Genomic DNA, 19,655 nt, shown 5'->3' on the forward strand with positions numbered 1-19,655 from the left:
TTACTCGTTCTGTAATGCATCATCCTGCAACCAACTCATTAGTCACATTGCTTGCAAGGCTTATTATGATGTGCATTACCGAGAGGGCCCAAAGATACCTCTCCGATACTCGGAGTGACAAATCCTAATCTCGATCTATGCCAACCCAACAAACACCTTCAGAGATACCTACAGAGCATCTTTATAATCACATAGTTACGTTGTGATGTTTGATAGCACACAAGGTATTCCTCCAGTATACGGGAGTTGCATAATCTCATAGTCAAAGGAATATGTATAAGTCATGAAGAAAGCAATAGCAATAAAACTTAGCGATCATTATGCTAAGCTAATGGATGGGCCTTGTCCATCACATAATTCTCCTAGTGATGTGATCTCGTTAATCAAATGACAAGACATGTCTATGGTTAGGAAACTTAACCATCTTTGATTAACGAGCTAGTCTAGTAGAGGCTTACTAGGGACATGGTGTTTTGTCTATGTATCCACACATGTATCAAGTTTCTGGTTAATGAAATTCTAGCATGAATAATAAACATTTATCATGATATAAGGAAATATAAATAACAACTTTATTATTGCCTCTAGGGAATATTTCCTTCAAATTTCGCCTAGATACTCCAATGTAACCAAAAGTATCCGTGGGTCAATTATACATTATGCATCAAACAACTTCAGATTCATAATATTCAATCCAACACAAATAACCTCAAAGAGTGCCCCAAGATTCCTACCGGAGAAACAAGGACGAAAACATGCATCAACCCCTATGCATAGATTACCCCAATGTCACCCCAGGAATCCTTGTGTTGTGTGCCAAAACATACATCAAGTGAATCAATAGAACACCCCATTGTCACCATGGGTATCCCACGCAAGACATACATCACAAGAACATGATAATAGTATTCAATCCGATAATAGTAAAACCTCAAAGGTAAAACTCAATTCATCACAAGAAGGTAGAGGGGAGAAACTCCATATGATCCAACTATAGTAACAAAGCTGGCGATACATCAAGATCATGCCATATCAAGAACACGAGAGAGAGAGATCAAACACATAGCTACTGGTACATACCCTCAACCCTGAGGGTGCACTACTCCCTCCTTGTCATGGAGACCGTCGGGATGATGAAGATGGCCACCGATGATGGTTTCCCCCTCCGGTAGGGTGCTGGAATGGGCTCTCGATTGGTTTTTTGTGGCTACAGAGGCTTGTGACGGTATAACTCCCAATCTAGGTTTTTTTGGGGGGTTTCTTGATTTATAGGAATTTTTGGCATCGATTTCAAGTCAGGGGGGTCTACGAGGCAGCGGCAAGGTAGGGGGCGCGCCCCCACCCTTGTGGATGCCTCATGGCTCCTCTGGTCCTGTCGTGGAATTGTCATGGTAGTTGCCGCCCACCGTGGGGCCTGCGCACGGTGGTGTTAAGTTCTTGGAGGGAGCTCTTCAGGGATCAAGAAATTTGCAATTGAAAGGATAAAGAAGAGCCGACATGAAACAATCGCGCAGGAAGTCTGCCGTCGGCCGGATTAATTAATTCCGCTCATCAATTTTGGAAGGATACGAGATTGAGATCGGGAGTTAGGGCTGCGTCTGTACGCGGCCGCAAGTCACCAAGATGAACCGGAGTTTTACCGCAGTATATGTCAACTGGTCCGATTTAGTGACCATGTCTGATTGCTGCCCTCTGGCATGAAGATTGAATCCTGCTGCAAGTTGATTAACATGTACTTTTACATACAGAAACAACCCTACAACAATGAGCAAGTACTACTTCTATTATTACTCGGACCCTTGAAGTCATCTCCAAATCAGTTTTCTTTGAGAAAGTCTCTGTTTGTTATGCGGAGAAGCAAATCCCTCAAGGGTACAGATTCCTAGGCCAATCATTACCTTACAATTGATCTCACATAGTAAAGCTTTCCAAGAGGTTGCTCACGTGAGTTTCTGCTTTTCAACCGGGCTTGATACGTCGATCTGTTGCCCGAAAGTTACTGCTGTTGTTTCCTGTGTTCGCGGCTGTTACTACCCTTAGAAAAAAAATTCCACGACCCAGATACGGATACGGCTGTGACACGGTTTCGCCACGGTGGTTTTTTCTCAAGCCGGCCTTGCCTTCTGTTGTGACACGCCTGGGAATATTAAACGGTGGTCACTCTGGACTACGGTCGCGTCAGCAGTCAGCTACGTCAGTATGCAACAAGGACCCCTCACGTGAGTTTGCCGAATGTGCTAGTTCACGTCAAAGAAAAAAGCATTAAACTGGCCACATCTTCAGCGGCCGGTCCCTGCACTAGGCGACAAGCAGCTCATGGGCAGCAGTGGTGGCGGATCAAAGACAGTGCCTGGCTTCCAGTCGCTCCTGCTCTACTTCGCCGGGGCTCTCGCTGCAGCCCAAGTCGCCACTGGCCGGTCAAAGTTGCCGCAAGTAAAAACGACCAGTGTTGTTATATACAGCCGTCGCCCCTGCGGACCGGTTACATCAACGCACTGGCCGACTCGCCCGTCTGCACCACCTTACAACGCCACGGACGACTCGCCCGTCCGCCTTCGCCGCCAGTTCTCGCATCCGCGCCGGCTTACAACGCGGAGGATAACTTGCTCGTCTGCACCGGCTTACAAACACAGTGGCCGATTTATATGTCTGCTCCCGCGGTCGATTCACCCGTGAGTGATTTCAGTTTCACCTAGTGGTGATCAGCTTCATGGCGGGTTACTTCCGGCCTAAACACCTCAGGTGATATCCATCTAAAAAAAATTAGCACATATTCTTTTTTGTCAAAGATCAGTTTATCTTTGCCTTGGTCTGCAATATTGTTTATGCAGGACAATTGTTCATTACAAATGAGGCGTTATATTACGGGCATGGAGCACGCGCTAGCAACGTTCTGCACCGGCGTTTCATCCATGTCATACCACCCAGTGAATGAACGTGGGCAAGCCGCCGTCCCTGTGGCCCGGTTTACATCAGCTTGCCGGGACCACGCCCGTGATTAACTCGCTCGTCCGTGCCGGTTTACGACACTAGTGCCGATTTTCCCCCATCCGCACCGGCTTACAATGCCGCGGCCGGTTCATCTGTCCGAGCTGCCTCTGATGTTGCGGTCGTCTTTGTCGTCCGTCTCTCATGACCCTGTCTATATCAACATACCAGACCGCACCTGTCTGCATGAGCTGTTTATTGAGTATGAGCAAGTCACTACTTGCGTAGCCTAGATTTCTTTCAATAAATTGAAGGCAAATTATCATTCATCCACCGTCTGCACTGGATGGTTCAATGGGCAGGTGCACAAATCGCCGCCACTACAGTTTGGTTAACTTCAAATCACCAGTTGGAAGGAACCATTGGCCGAGTTGCTGACACGGCTCATACGGGATCATTTACAACCCGCCACAGTCACCTCAACCTTCTGTGGATTCACATCGTACTATCAACACCAATGATATACAAGTTATGCTGGTTTATATCACGGTCAAATATGGAGAATCTCAAGCCAACTCCTCGAGTCACCTTGAGACTTGGGGGCTACAATGATATGACTTAGCAAACGTTGCCGATTTTCAGTGAAGTCAAGAACCCCAATACGTTGGAGGGAAAGATAACCCGGTCTTGGATTCACATCGTGCTGTCAGAAGATTTCCGGATTAGAAAGTATATGACAGTTACAAAATCCCAGCTCAATGAAGAAGTTTCGGGTCATCAGAAAAGGATTCCAGTTTACAATCCGGTACAAGGGAAATTTGTTCTCCGACAAAGCTCTAAAGCTCTCAAATCCGGTTTAACAATGTCCGGTTCAAAAGGGAATTAACTTCTCGCAAGTTCGAGTTTAAAGGCCATCAGAAAATTTCCGGCTAAAAATAAGGATTCCGGTTTGAAATCCGGTTCAAGGGAAAGATATCTCCCACAAAGCTTTGAAGCTCTCAATATCCGGTTCAAGATCCTGGTTCAAGAAGAATTTATCTCTTGCAAAAGTTAAAAATTGCGGAAGAGGACCTGCTGCCATGATGCGCGGTTCAAACATGGGTATCCCGCCTTACTGGCCTGACATATTATTGATCACATGGGGGCTTCTGCTTCATAAAGCGGGGTCTCTATTCTTTTAAATCATGTGTGGTTACACGGAGTTGTTCTAAAGCGGCCTCCGGTTTACCCCTTGAGTTTGCTTTTTAAAAGCATCATGTTATATCACTTGGAGGTTTGGTCGTGTCCGAACCAATACCATACCTCTTGATAGGCGAGAGCCACCAGATCACTTGGGGACTTGGTCACGTCTGAATCAGTCATGCCTCTTGATCGGGCTAAGGCCACAGAATCACTTGGGGGCTTGGTTGAACCTGAACCATTGCCATGCCACTTGGTTGGCATAAATGCCACGGTTTCATTTGGGGACCTGGCTGACTAGAACCATAGTTACACCTAACGGGAGCTTGGTCGTGTTCGGCCATGGTAACGCCATTTGATCAGCTCAAATAAACCTTTTTTGCAAACGGTTTTGTCATTGCCTTTGCTTCGCACTTTTCTTTGAAAGATATTTCTTTCTTTTTATTGCGTTTTTTAAACCGACAAAGTTTTCAACCGGTTCACACTGTCAATTACAAATTGATGGAACACGGTCAAATCTTAATCCGAAGACTATCTGCCCGGTTTGATTTTCTGTTACCATCCTATTATGGAGTAAACCGGTGTTTATCAACCCAACTCGGCTTTCAACTACAATTTGTTTGTGCACGATCAAGTTATAATCCGGAGACTATCAGCCCGGTCTGGTTTGACTACGAGTCGCCAGTATTATATATGGTTAAACCGGTGTTTATCACAGCCCGACACGGTTTTATCATAAACCGGCACAATATGGAAGGAGTTATCAGTACTCAAGATGGGGGTTATCACCTTTACTACAAAAAGTTGGTAAAACCAACAATGTGATTCAATGTCACAGGTATGATCTATTTCATATTTGATTATTTTTAAGTGCAGCCTTGGTTATAAACCCGGGTTATATGTTGGGCATTATGACCCGTCCGGCGGTAAACCGCGAGGACACTTTAAACTTGTTGTATGCAAAAACAGGTTTGTTAAACCGGCCTGGTTTTTGGACTATAAGTCGCCAGTATATATATATATATTTGGATTGCGCCATCGAAATTATGTGCTTATAAATCATTGGGTTATATTATTCAAATAGCCAAACTTGGCTGAATTTCCATTATGATGTTGAATAAATAAGGTTTTCATACCGGATTATGTTATCTTGAATAGCCAACATGGTTGGATTTTATTATGGTTATTAAATAACCGGTATTATTGAGGTTTTCAAAGTCGCTTTAGCGCAATGGCTATTATATTATCAATGGATATGGTTTATTTTACAATTGAAGGAATAGTCCCGAGTCGCTGCAGGCTCACGACCCGGCACTTGGGGGCTACATTATTCAACTGAAAATTATATCAAATATGCAAGTCCCATGTCACTGCCAGCATGCACCATGGCACTTGGGGGCTAATGCAAAGTCATTTTTACTAGTCTTATTGAAGACCCGACTTATCATATTATAATGAGCCGACCCTTGGGGGCTACCAATTGTTCCTGTCAACAATTCAAGGTACACAAGTTTTCGTCCATAATATTGAAGGATCCATTGCTCACTTGGTAAAGCACAAAGCTCTTAACCTTGTGGACATGGGTTCAAGCCCTATGATGGAAGCTACATTATAATATGTTATTTGAAGTATATATCAAGTCCCGGTTCAGTATTATCTTACTAAGCCGACCCTTGGGGGCTACACGTTGCTGTTCACAGTTTACAAGATTATATTTACAAAGTCCCTGCTCATTATTGCATAATGACCCGGCCCTTGGGGGCTACACTGGTTGAAGTTTTTATGAGCATCAAGCAATTACAAGTCCCAGGTTGCTGCAAGCATGACAACCCGGCACTTGGGGGCTACATATATGGAGTATTCAGTTTATATGATCGAGATGAACTAATCGGATTTCTTCAAGGTTGAAACACTTATTGGAGCAAGTCTTAAGTTATCACTATGTTCTCCTCTTAAGACTTGGGGGCTACAGGTATTATGCATATAAAGGAGGAACACCTTCATTTTATCAGTTTTGAGCAAATCAGGAAGATCAATTACATGACCCGGTGTCGACAACAATTATGACCCGGCTCTATCAATATTTATAAACTGGCCATTTTGGTAATATTAAACCGGCAAGTTTTACATCTTCAAACCGGCAGAATATCAGATAAGTATTTTCAGACCCATATTTCTTAAACCGATGCTTTGGGAGCTGAGTCAAAGGAGTTATTCTTCACAATATTTCTGGGTGACAAACCAATGTCGGCAAATTAATTATGAAGCTGGTTTGCTGACCTGGAAATAACAAGGACTTAAGGATGATCAAGTACCGGTTTACAAAAATTCTTAACCCGGAGCATAACCTGTCAAATTTGTTCTTGTGTTTATTTTGCAGCATAAGTTTACCATGAATAAATCCAAGTTAAACTTGGGGGCTAATGTCGGGGATATACCCCGCGGTGTAAACCGGCCGGAAGTTAACCCGGCCGGACTTGGCGGTTTATCTAAAGACCCCGCTGACACTTGGCGAGTTACTGGCGACCCGCCCTGACCTGGCGGCTTACATGCAACCCAGCTGGTCATTATGACTCACTGGTGATCCAGCATACGGGATCGAGGATGACAAGGCCCAAAGCCCAGAAGGCCGGTTCACGTTTAACGATGGGCCGGTTTAAGAGGAAAGGCATGAGGAACATTATCTTACAGGGAGCTAAGACCTGGACTTGTATCGGGTTTGTATTAGAGATAGACTAGTCCTAATCCTAATAGGACTCCACATGTAAACCGCCCCTTCAACATATATAAGGAGGGGCAGGGCTCCCCAAAAGGGGAGAAGATTCACAAGTTCCACAAGTTGGACAAGTTAGGTTTAGACAATAGCTCTTGAAATAGAGCACTCTTGTAACCATGATCATCATCATCAATATCAATGAAGCAGGATGTAGGCTTTTACCTCCACCGTGAGGGGCCAAACCTGGGTAAAACATCGTGTCTCTCGTCCCTCTCAACCCCTCTCAAGCTACCACATAGATGCGTTGGCCTCGCGACTAAGTCCGGACACTAAGGACATCTGCCATGACAATCCCACGGTGGGCGCCAACTGTCGTGGAATTGTCACGACAGATGTCCTTAGTGTCAGGACTTAGTCGCGAGGCCAACGCATCTATGTGGTAGCTTGAGAGGGGTTGAGCGGGACGAGAGACACGATGTTTTACCCAGGTTCGGCCCCTCACGGTGGAGGTAAAAGCCTACATCCTGCTTCATTGATATTGATGATGATGATCACAGTTACAAGAGTGCTCTATTTCGAGAGCTATTGTCTAAACCTAACTTGTCCAACTTGTGGAACTTGTGAATCTTCTCCCCTTTTGGGGAGCCCTGCCCCTCCTTATATATGTTGAAGGGGCGGCTTACATGTGGAGTCCTATTAGGATTAGGACTAGTCTATCTCTAATACAAACCGGATACAAGTCCAGGTCTTAGCTCCTTGTAAGATAATGTTCCTCATGCCTTTCCTCTTAAACCGGCCCACCGTTAAATGTGAACCAGCCTTCTGGGCTTTGGGCCTTGTCATCCGTCGATCCCGCACGCCGGATCACCAGTGAGTCATAATGACCAGGTGGGTTGCTTGTAAACCGCTAGGTCAGGGCGGGTCGCCAGTAACTCGCCAAGTGTCAGCGGGGTCTTCAGATAAACCGCCAAGTACGGCTGGGTTAACTTCCGGTCGGTTTACACTGCGGGGTATATCCTCGACAGGTCCATCTCTGATACTTCATGGGCTTCTTCCGGTCCATAAAAATTGTCCTAAAGTTTCAACTCGTTTGGACTCCGTTTGGTATTCCTTTTCTGTAAAAATGAAAAACAAGGTAAAACACAAAAACTTTCACTGGGCTCTAGGTTAATAGGTTAGTACCAAAAATAATATAAAATATCATATAAAACATCCAAAACAGATAATATAATAGCATGGAACAATAAAAAAGTATAGATACGTTGGAGACGTATCACATATCATCGAGCTCTTTATTCATATTTTCCATCAAAGTTTTTTGCTCCTTGGCTCATTCCTAAAGAAACTATTATGCTCAACTTGTAAGGACATAAAGGTCCTAACATTATTTTCAATTTCTTCCAACTTCCTAAAGTAAGGATCAACATTCTTGGATTGAGCCATAAAGGCAAGCAAACACACCAACACACAAGTATCAAAAAAGCAAACGAGAAGAGGAACGAAAGAAGCGCGAATAAAAAGGCAAATCTTTTTGTATTTGTCTAAAAATCATTTTAGAAGTGGGGGAGAGGAAAATGAGAGGAAAATGGAGAATAATGTAATGCAAGAGATGAGAGTTTACGATGGGTACTTGGTAGGCTTGATGTAGACCTCCTGGGCAACGGCGCCAGAAATTCTTCCTGCTACTTCTTGAGCTTGCATTGGTTTTCCCTTTAAGAGGAACGGGTGATGCATCAAAGTAGAGATACGTATTTCCCTTAGTTAGAGAACCAAGGTATCAATCCGTAGGAGGTACAAGCAAGTCCCCAATCTATGCACCTGCACAAACAATCAAACATTTGCAACCAACGCGATAAAGGGGTTGTCAATCCCTTCACGGTCAATTGCAAAGGTGAGATCTGATAGAGATAGGTAAAATAAAAGGTAACTAAGTATTTTTGGTTTTTTTGGTTTATAGATCTAAAAATAATAGATTGCAAAATAGTAGATCGGAAAGCAAATATGATAGAAAATAGACCCGGGGGCCATAGGTTTCACTAGAGGCTTCTCTCATGAAGGCAAATAATACGGTGGGTGAACAAATTACTGTCGAGCAATTGATAGAAAAGTGCAAAGTTATGAAGATATCCAAGGCAATGATTATGGATATAGGCATCATGTCTATGTCAAGTAGACCGAAATGATTCTACATCTACTACTATTACTCCACACCTCGACCGACTCCTGCCTGCATCTAGAGTATTAAGTTCAGTAGAATAGAGTAACGCATTAAGTAAGATGACATGATGTAGAGGGATAAACTCAAGTGAAAGTGCAACTAATCCCCTGGTGGTTTTGCTAATTCATAACAACATATAGCTCATTGAACTAATATCCATTCAAGTTAAATAGTTTAGAAAGTTCAGTGATTGGCATGGCATGGACTAGAGATGTGGACCCCTCAAAATGCTAAGGACAAATATTGGCAAAAGATCAAGACTCTTCATTTCTATTTTAGTGATCCAAGATCACATTGAGTCCATAGGAAAGCCAATACTATTGAAAGGGGATGAGGTGTTGCTTAATGGTCTACTTGCTCAAAGTGCTTAGTGATATTGCTCCAAAACCCCCAGCCACTTTCTCATTTCCAAATGTGTCCAAAACCCAAAGTCGAACTCGGCCCCACCGATTTGATCTATCCAGCGCCACGGAGTTGAAATGACATAGCCACTGCCAGAAACCCTAGATAATTCGGTCTCACCAATACGGATCTCATTCTAACTGAGATGGCCCTGCAAACTCTCTGTTTCCCTTCGTAACATTTTGGTCTCACCGAAATGAGCGATCGGTCCCACGGAGTTTGCTTGACCAACTCTTTATTGCCTTATTTCTTAACTTCGGTCTAACCGAGTTGATGCAATCAGTCTCACCGAGATGAGATTTTTCCCTAGCCCTAGCACATCGGTCCCACCGAGTTGATCATGTCGGTCCCGCCGAGATTCCTAACGTTCATATTTTGAACTAAATCGGTCTCACTGAGTTCTTCTATTCGGTTTGACCGAGTTGCGTCAAATGTGTGTAGCGGTTGGATTTTGTGTGGAGGCTATATATACCCCTCCACCCCCTTCTCCATTCAAGGGAGAGCCATCAGAACGTGCCTACACTTCCACTACTCATTTTATGAGAGAGAACCACCTACTCATATGTTGAGACCAAGACATTCTAATCCAACCACAAGAATCTTGATCTCTAGCCTTCCCCAAGTTGCTTTCCACTCAAATCATGTTTCCACCATAGCCAAATCTGTGTGAGAGAGAGAGTTGAGTGTTGGGGAGACTATCATTTGAAGCACAAGAGCAAGGAGTTCATCATCAACACACCATCTATTACCTTTTGGAGAGTGGTGTCTCCTAGATTGGTTAGGTGTCACTTGGGAGCCTCTGACAAGATTGTGGAGTTGAACCAAGGAGTTTGTAAGGGCAAGGAGATCGCATACTTCCTGAAGATCTACTCGACTGATGCAAGTCCTTCGTGGGCGATGGCCATGGTGGAATAGACAAGGTTGCTTCTTCATGGACCCTTCATGGGTGGAGCCCTTCGTGGACTCGCGCAACCGTTACCCTCCGTGGGTTGAAGTCTCCATCAACTTGGATGTACGATAACACCACCTATCAGAACCACGCCAAAAATCTCCGTGTCTACATTGTGTTTGCCTTCTCCAAACCCTTCCCTTTACCTTCATATGCAATATTTTACTTTCCGCTGCTACACTCTTAGAATTGCATGTGTAGGTTCATTGCTTGACTTGTGATAAGTTGCTAAAATCTACCAAGACTTAAAATTGGGAAAAGGCTAGATTTTTAATTGGTCAAGTAGTCTAATCATCCCCCCTCTTGACCTACTTTCGTTACTACAAGCAATATGATGAAAACCCCATCTTTTTATCCTTGATGGCAACAATACAATACGTGCCTCGCTACCCCTACTTTGTCACTGGGTGAGGACACCGCAAGATTGACCCCAAAACTAAGCACCTCTCCCATTGCAAGAAATACCAATCTAGTTGGCCAAACCAAACCGATAATTCAAAGAGAAATACAAAGATATCAAATCATGCATATAAGAATTCAGAGAAGATTCAAATAATATTCATAGATAATCTGATCATAAATCCATAATTCATCATATCTCGACAAACACACCGCAAAAGAATATTACATCGGATAGAACTCCAAGAACATCGAGGAGAACATGGTATTGAAGATCAAAGAGAGAGAAGAAGCCATCTAGCTACTAGTTATGGACCCGTAGGTCTGAGGTAAACTACTAACGCTTTATCGAAAGGGCAATAGGTGTCGGTGGGAACGACACCTATGGGATCACAAGAATCCCTGCTATGGTTGCGGCGCGAGGGGTCGTGAGAAGAGCAGATCAAACAGATAGCACACGGTTCGTTTATCCAGGTTCGGGCCGCGGGGATGCGTAAAACCCTACTCCTGCTTTGGTGGATTGTATATCTGTGTTCTTGAGCTAGCTATGGGGCGTGATGAGCTCCAAAAAGCCGAGTCCCCCTCCTGGTCGCCTCGGGCCTCCTTTTATAGGAAAGGGGTTGCCACAGTGGCACACAGGAGGTGGAAAGGGAACAGTGATGTGAGGTTATCCCTTGCATTACATGACAAGGCGCATTTAATGCGTCTTGCCCAGGTGTCCTTGCTTAATCGGGGACGGGGGAGAGCCTTGTCTCGTCCGTCGCCGCTCCCTCTTGCGTCGACTCGCGCCCTGGCCAGCAGCGCCCGCGGTGCCATGTAGGTAGGCAGGCAGCTGAGGTGGCGCAGTGGTGGGTCTCCACGAAGATCTGCATGCCGCCACGCAGGTGCCTGCCCAGCTGGTTCGGTCGGTAGCTGCATGTGAACGGCGGTGGAGGTTTGACTGGCGTGGGCCTGATGGTGGCCCTACGGGTGTTCTTGGCAAGGGCCTTGCCGGGGCCCCGGCAAGGGTCTTGCTGTGGCGCCTGCTGTCATCCCCGGCAAGGCTCTGCCGGGGGCCTTGTGGTCCTCCTTGGCTGGGATCCCGCCAGGGATCATCACCTTCTAAAGGGTGTATCTGATCTTGAATGTCTTCACAAAGATCTGCAAGCCACCACGGGGATGTCTCCCGAATCCTTGCCCCATGGGGGCAGTGGACTCAAGGGTGACTCACTCCGTAGGTGTGGGGCGAGCTGCCACGGCAAGGGTCTTGCCAGGTTTGCTAAAACTGCCTCCCGGTAAGGATCTTGCTGGGGGGAGGGGAGTTCGCTTCGTCTCCTTTGCTCTTTGTGGGCTTGGTCTTGGCATCGTTCTGCTTCTCTCGAGCTTCGGCCTTACCTTGGCTCACCTCCCTTGCCTTGCTCAGTGTGGTGGTGACCGCGGCTCAGACTGGCCGTGCACAGTTATAGGGGTAAAAAAAGTGTACCCCTCTTTTTGTACACCGACAGGAGCCCCCGGGCCTGGGCCACATGTAAGCGCAATCGCGTCGTTGGGCTAGGCCCAAAAACGGTGCGCGGGCAGGCGGGGCGGTTTTTACCGCGGTAAGTCTCTTCGCACGTTGCGCTTCCCATGCTTCCCGCGCTGGTGCATCATGGGGAGGCGTGTGTGATGTGGGCGGCATGCGTGGGGCTGAGCTCTGCATGCATGCGTCATGTCGTAGTAAAGGGGGCGGTTTGCGCCTTCCCCATAAACGGAGGGAGGCGTGGAGGCGCGACCCATTTACTGAACAGGGCCGAGGCGTGGTCTTCAAGGCGTCCACTCCCCACGATCACGGGGTGGGGAGAGGTTGCCTCACCCGTCGCCTCGGTCCTGCACGCCTGCCACGTGGCTCTCATGCGCTTGGGGTGGTGAACGGTGGAGGCGAGAAACCGGTCTGCCGCGGGCAGGGGCGGCGGGTCGGTCCCAGTTCCCTGCGCCTTCCACGTCTTGATTGGCTGAGCGGGGCGGCCGAGCCCCCACCCCGTTCCTTTATAAAGAGCGGGAGGGGGGATGGTGTCCCGCATTCCTTCATCTCCTCCTTCCTTCAGCTTCTGCTCCCCCTTCCATCCGTCATGGAGAGAGGGAATCCTGGTCCTTCAACGGTGGCGGCGAGGGTCGCCGCTCGACAACGCGTCCCTCCTTCTCCTGCACCTGCGGTGGCAGACCCAGCCACGAGGGGAAGGGGGAGGGGCGAGGCCGAGGCGCTCGGGGAAGAGGAGGATGGGGCGGCATGCCGGCCTCACCTCCGCCAGTAGTTCTTCCCCCCGTGGAGGGCCACCTTGGGGATGACCCTTGTGAGTTCTTCGTCAGGCTACGCCGGCCGCCTCGCCGTCGCCTTCGTCTCCCGACTCCATTCGCGTGGGAGATGGAGCTGGATCCACCGGAGTCGTTGTGGCTGCACATGAGGGGCTGCGCGATCAGTGGCACGCGGGCCCGCATCGATTTCCCCGCCCCTCACGTGATGTATCTCCGTTGGGGATGGAAGACATTTGCCCATATCCACCGCTTGACGGAGGGGCTCACTCTCCATTTTAAGCTGATGGAGGGTGGCCTTCTCTCTATCAAGGTCTTCGGGTGCTTTGGGACCCGTGCAAGGTGCTGCGTGATAGTGAAGACTCCTCCTCGGGCGGGAGTGACGAGGAGGACAGCGGCAGCGACGACGAGGGTAGTAGGCGGCAGGATGACGGGTCCGATTAGGTGTCGGGTGCCGCTCTGTGCGGCACCGGCGACCCCATTATCCGCGTCGCCGGCTCCCTGAACTTCCCGGGGTCGTCTCCTTGGGCGGCTGGCATTGGGAGGCTGCGGAAGAGGAAGAGGGCGGGCGGCAAGGCCGTCAAGTCAGAGTACGCGGGCACCAACACCTTCGACGCGTGCTGACGTCCTGCCGCCTCGTCTTCGAGCTCTGCTTCTGGCGCCGCCATCACCATCCAGCCTTCGGACGGCCACCGAGATGTTCTCTTGGTGTCTTCTGCCACCCGTAGCTCGCCTAGGCACCCCTTTTGCACTTTTCACCTCCTTGACCTGCCTCCTGAGGAGAGGGACAAGAAAGGGATTACGGGCACCTTATCTCTTTTTAGTTTGTAAGCCTTCGGGCCTTAGCTAAATTTAAAACTTGTAATCCCATCATTCATGTTTTTCATTCCCTATGGACTGTACCTGAGTGGAATGTTTTTAATGAAAAAGGGATGCTTGCCGGGTCATTTGTTTGTGGGTAGAACCCACGACAAGGAGTAAATCCTTGATATCTTCAAGATAAACATTTCCTTGCCAGGCAACAGGCCTTGCTGTCTTCCCACTTCGCTCAACCTTCCTCACGCCTTTGGCGGAGGTAGGGATGAGGCGGGTTCTAGCTCCTTGTTTCATCCTTTCGCTGCCGCGACTACGACCAAACTTGGCCCCAGGAACGAACCCTAGGGCTTAGAGTTATGGGAGCACGGTAGCTTAGGGGAAAACGAGGTTTCACATACCTCAATCCATAATGGAATGCATGATAAGGGATGAAGAACTTATCTGAAGATGCAGCCCCCGGCAACTCTGGTTCGCCGTGGGTGAATCTTTGCTCTTGCAGCCCCCGGCAATGCTGGCTTGCCGGGGGCTAGATGCTGGTCTGTTCATCTTCTTTTCCTCCCCATGTGGTTCGGCACGAATATCCGTGTGTACTATGAACCAAAGAAGACAAAAGAAAGACAAAGAGACGCACACTCGACCTCTAAGGTAGGGGTTAGTCGCCGCTAAGCACTATCAACCCTAACCAAAGATGAGACTCGACCTAGCATGCATGCTATAACTTAGGGCACCGGCGCTTCATTTACTTGTGCCCAGGGTCTGCGCCTGGCTTTGTACAAAGGGTTACATGCATCATCGACAATGCTTGTACAAAAGGTGGCTTGCCGGGGGGCCCGGCAAGCCATGCCTCACGGGTAAAACTTGCGAAGATGCTCAATGTTCCAGGAGTTACCCACTGGAACGGCATCTTCAGTCTCCAGGCGGACTGCGCCGGGCCTGGTGACTCGTATTACCCGATAAGGGCCTTCCCACTTTGGCGTCAACTTGTTGGAATTCTTGGCCGATTGAACGCGCCGAAGGAGAAGGTCGCCTTCCTCAAGGCTTCGGGCATGAACCTTGCGGCTATGGTAGCGGCGCAAGGCTTGCTGGTAGCGTGCTGCTCTCACAGCCGCCCGAAGACGATCTTCCTCAAGGAGCGTCATCTTGCCGTAGTTGCTCTTGCTCAAGCTCATCATAAGCAAGCACTCGAGGTGACCCGTATATGAGTTCAGTGGGGAGAACTGCTTCTGCCCCGTATACCAGGGCAAAGGGTGTCTGGCCGGTGGGTCGATTTGGCGTTGTCCTAATCGACCAAAGAACCGTCGGCAACTCATCAATCCAGCTCCTTCCACTCTTGTGCAGCCTGTCAAAGGTCTTGGTCCTTAAGCCTCGCAGTACTTCAGAGTTTGCCCTCTCAGCTTGACCATTGCTTCGTGGGTGAGCAACGGAAGTGAAACAGACTTTGCTGCCGAGGTCTTGGATATATTGCATGAAGGTGCGGCTTGTGAACTATGTGCCGTTGTCGGTGATGACCCTGTTGGGTACACCAAAACGGCACACTAGTCCCTTGAAGAACTCGACGGTTGACTGAGCTATGACCTTCCTCACTGCCTCCACTTCCGGCCACTTATTGAACTTGTCGATTGCAACGTACAAGTACTCAAAGCCCCCGACAGCGCGGGGAAAGGGCCCAGTATGTCGAGCCCCCAGACCGAGAAGGGCCAGGAGAGAGGAATGGTTTGAAGGGCTTGAGCTGGCTGATGAAGCTTCTTTGAATGGAACTGACATGCTTCACACCGGTGACTAGTGCCGTCGCATCCTGGAGGGCGGTGGGCTAGAAGAAACCTTGCCGAAATGCCTTGCCGGCAAGGGCCCTTGACCCGATGTGGGATCCACATATGCCTCCGTGTATCTCTGCCAACAGCTCTAGTCCTTCCTCCCGAGGGATACACTTCAATTTCACACCGTTCGGCCTCTTTATGTACAGGACGTCATCGACAAACTGGTACATGGTAGAGCGACAGGCTACTTTTTCTGCTTCTTCCTGCTCTTCAGGAAGTTCCCCTGTTTGGAGGAATCGGACGGTATGCTGTGCCCACATTGGAGCCTGGGGCTCGACGGCAAGGACTAAAGGCATTTCCTTTGCTATAGGAGCGGCTGTCTCGATGGCAAGAGCTTGACGCTTCGCCGGAGCTAGCCGTCCCGTGGCAGGCTCAGTGTCCCCGGTAACATCCTTGCCGGCGGCTCCGGGGAGATCGGCAGGAAAGTACTTGCCGGGTCCTGATTTTCTTCTCTTGTTCAACTCTGTTGATGGATCAATGGATGGTTGAGTTAGCTGGAGCACAAAGGTACCTGATTTCACAAGTAGCTTGAGGGCAATGCATTTTGATAGGTAATCGGCGATATCGTTCTCCGCTCGGGGAATGTATTCAGCCTATATACCGTCGAAACGATCTTCCAGCTTTCTCACTTCATCGACGTAGGCCTTCATCAACGGGCTCTGGTAGTCCTTGTTGACTTGCTTGACGACGAGCTCCGAGTCGCCCCTGACGATGAGCTTCTTGATTCCGAGGTCCGCCGCGATCCTAAGACCGGCGAGCAGCCCTTCGTACTCTGCCGTATTGTTTGTTGACACCTCCCTGGGGAAGTGCATCTGGATCACGTACTTGAGGTGCTCTCTGGTGGGTGCGACAAGCAGTTCGCCAGCCCCGGCGCCGTGTAAGGAGAAAGCTCCATCAAAGTACATGATCCAACTGCAACTTGCCTCCTTGCCGGGGAGAGCAGTCTCTTGGGCTTATTCGTGAGGCGTTGCGGTCCATTCTGCAATGAACTCCGCCAGGACTCGGCTCTGAATCGTCGAAGTACTTTCAAACTTGAGGCCAAAGCTGGACAGCTCCAGTGCCCATTCCACAATTCTTCCCATTGCATCTGGATTGTGCAATATCCGTTGTAGAGGGAGGCGAGTGACGACAGTGATCTCGTGTGCCTGGAAGTAGTGACGCAGCTTCCTCGAGGCCATAAGAAGGCCGAAGAGCAGTTTCTGCACGCCGGAGTACCTTGATCTAGCTCCCTGCAGGAGGGAACTAACAAAGTAGACCGGGTGCTGCATCATTTTCTTCTTCGGCGGCACTTCAACTGGCCGTGTCGTCTCTGCATTTGTGGTGTCGGGCTTTCTCGCTGCCATTACCTCGTCGTCAACCTCTCTCTGTGCCACTAGTGCGGCGCTGACCACCTAGTTCGTTCCTTCCAGGTATAGCAGCAACGGCTCCTGTGGCCTAGGCGCAACTAGTATTGGCACGGAGGAGAGGTACTTCTTCAAATCTTGCAGTGCTGCTTCGGCTTCTGGCGTCCACTCCATCGGGCCCACCTTTTTCAGGATCTTGAAAAAGGGAAGGGCGTGCTCGGCAGACTTGGAAATGAATCTGCCCATGGCGGCGACGCAACCAGCAAGCCGACACACATCCTTGATTCGCTTGGGTGCTTCAATCTGCTCTATAGCTTTGATCTTGTCCGGATTGGCCTCTATCCCACGCTGTGACACAAAGAACCCGAGAAGCTTGCCGGACGGGACGCCAAAGACGCACTTCTCAGGGTTCAGCTTGAGATTAATCTTGCGCAGGTGTGGAAATGTTTCTTGCAAATCCGGTATGAGGGTTGCCCTGTCCTTGGTTTTGACCACTATGTCATCCATATAAGCTTCCATATTTCTATGGAGCTGGGGTTCAAAACCAATCTGGACCGCCCTTGCAAACGTCGAACCAGCACTCTTCAACCCGAAAGGCATCCGCATGAAACAATACGTACCACATGGGGTGATGAATGTTGTTTTCTCCTCGTCTTCTCTTGTCATGAAGATCTGGTGGTAGCCGGAGTAGGCATCAAGGAATCACAACAAATCACACCCAGCTGTGGAGTCAACAATCTGGTCGATGCGCGGCAACGGGAAGGGGTCCTTAGGACAAGCCTTATTGATATCTGTGTAATCAATACACAGCCTTCACTTCCCATTAGCCTTGCGCACTACGACCGGATTGGCCAACCACGTTCGATGGAGCACTCCTCTTACCAAACCCGCTGCTTCCAGTTTCCGGATCTCCTTTGTGATGAACTCTTGTCGTTCCAAAGCTTGTTTTCTGACCTTCTGCTTGACGGGCCGCGCATGAGGACGGACAGCAAGGTGGTGCTCAATCACCTCCCTGGGAACGCCGGGGATGTCAGAAGCTTGCCATGCAAACACATCGACATTCGCCCGCAGGAAGGTGATGAGCGCGTGTTCTTATTTGTCGTCAAGGGTGGAGCTTATGGTGAAAGCCCCTCCCGTGCCGTCCTCATTGACAGAAACCTTCTTGGTTCCCGGCGGTATGGCCCTGGGCTTCTTGTTTCCGCCGGTGGAGCTCTCTGGCACATCCTCGACGGGAGCGCTACACTCCGAAGAGGTGCGCTTGCCGGAGTGTGTGTCCGAGGTCTCACCGGTCTTCTTCTTCTTCTTTCCTCCTGGGGTCCCAGCAGCAGGAGCAAGTGCCCTAGTGGCGGCAGCTGCTGCAACTGCTTGCTGGTATAGTTGGTCAGCGCAAATCAGCGCATCTTTCTTATCGGAGGGGATGGTGATGATCGTCACAGGTCCTGGCATCTTCAGGGTGTTGTAGGCGTAGTGTGACGCCACCATGAACTTGGCCATCGCTGGGCGGCCAAGGATCCCGTTGTAGGGCAAGGGGATCTTGGCAACATCAAACACGATCCTCTCCGTCCTGTAGTTCAGATCGCTTCCAAAAGTCACGGGCAGCGTGACCTTTCCCTTAGGTTGGCTTCTTCCCAGGTTGACCCCCTGAAACGTGCCCGTCTCTTCGAGGTCTCCATCAGGAATCTGCAGTTTCTCGATCACGGCAGGCAAGATCAAGTTCAGACCGGCCCCGCCATCGACTAGCATCTTTGTCACCTTGAGGTTGCGTATTGTTGGTGAAACCAACAATGGCAAGCACCCGACCGCAGTAGTGCGATCAGGGTGATCCTCAGTGTCAAAAATGATAGGTGTGCTGGACCACTTCAGCGGCCTTTGGGCATCAAACGACGGCTCTGCCGCTGTAATATCTCGCACCCATTGTTTAAGCTGGCGGTGAGAAGTATGCAGCGAGGCGCCGCCGTCGACGCACATGGCCTCTGTAGCTTTTTGAAACTCTTGGTCACTGGATTCGTCGTCCTCTTCATAATCGTCGTCTTCTACCTTTTTGTCACGGCCCCGGGCGGGCCTCTCCTGTTGTTTATCCTTGCCGTGACGGCCCGCCTGGCCGTCACGATTCTTGCCGGACCCCTTAGCACCGTCTTGGCCCTTCTCCTTGTCCCGCCTCTCATATTCAGCCCTTTGCTTCTCAGCGAGGAGCTCAACCTGTTGGCAGTCTTGGAGAGCATGGTCTTTGGTGCGATGGATCTTGCAGTGTCGCTTGTCGGAGTTTCCTGGCTTCTCGGCAACCGCCAAGGCCCGGCAGGTGACACATCCGGCAAATTCCTTGCCGGGGTCATCTGCCTTGGTTTTCTTGGTGGAGCCGGTGTCATCAGATCCCTCGACGGCAAGCACGGCTTTACCTTTGCGCTTCCTATTGCGGCGCCGGCCCTTCTTCGCCGGGGAGGCAGGATCTTCATCCGAGGAGTCGGTTTCCACACCGGCGTCTTCGCCGGGGTACTTCCTTCCCTCTTCAGCCCGGGCACACCTGTCAGCAAGAACATAGAGTTTTGCTACATCTTTCACCTTGTTCATTGCCAGCTCTTCGCGCATCTTGCAGTTACGCATGTTCTGATGGAACGCGCTG

This window comes from Triticum dicoccoides, chromosome 5A (genome assembly GCF_002162155.2).
Source record: "Triticum dicoccoides isolate Atlit2015 ecotype Zavitan chromosome 5A, WEW_v2.0, whole genome shotgun sequence".
NCBI classification, from domain to species: Eukaryota; Viridiplantae; Streptophyta; class Magnoliopsida; order Poales; family Poaceae; genus Triticum; species Triticum dicoccoides.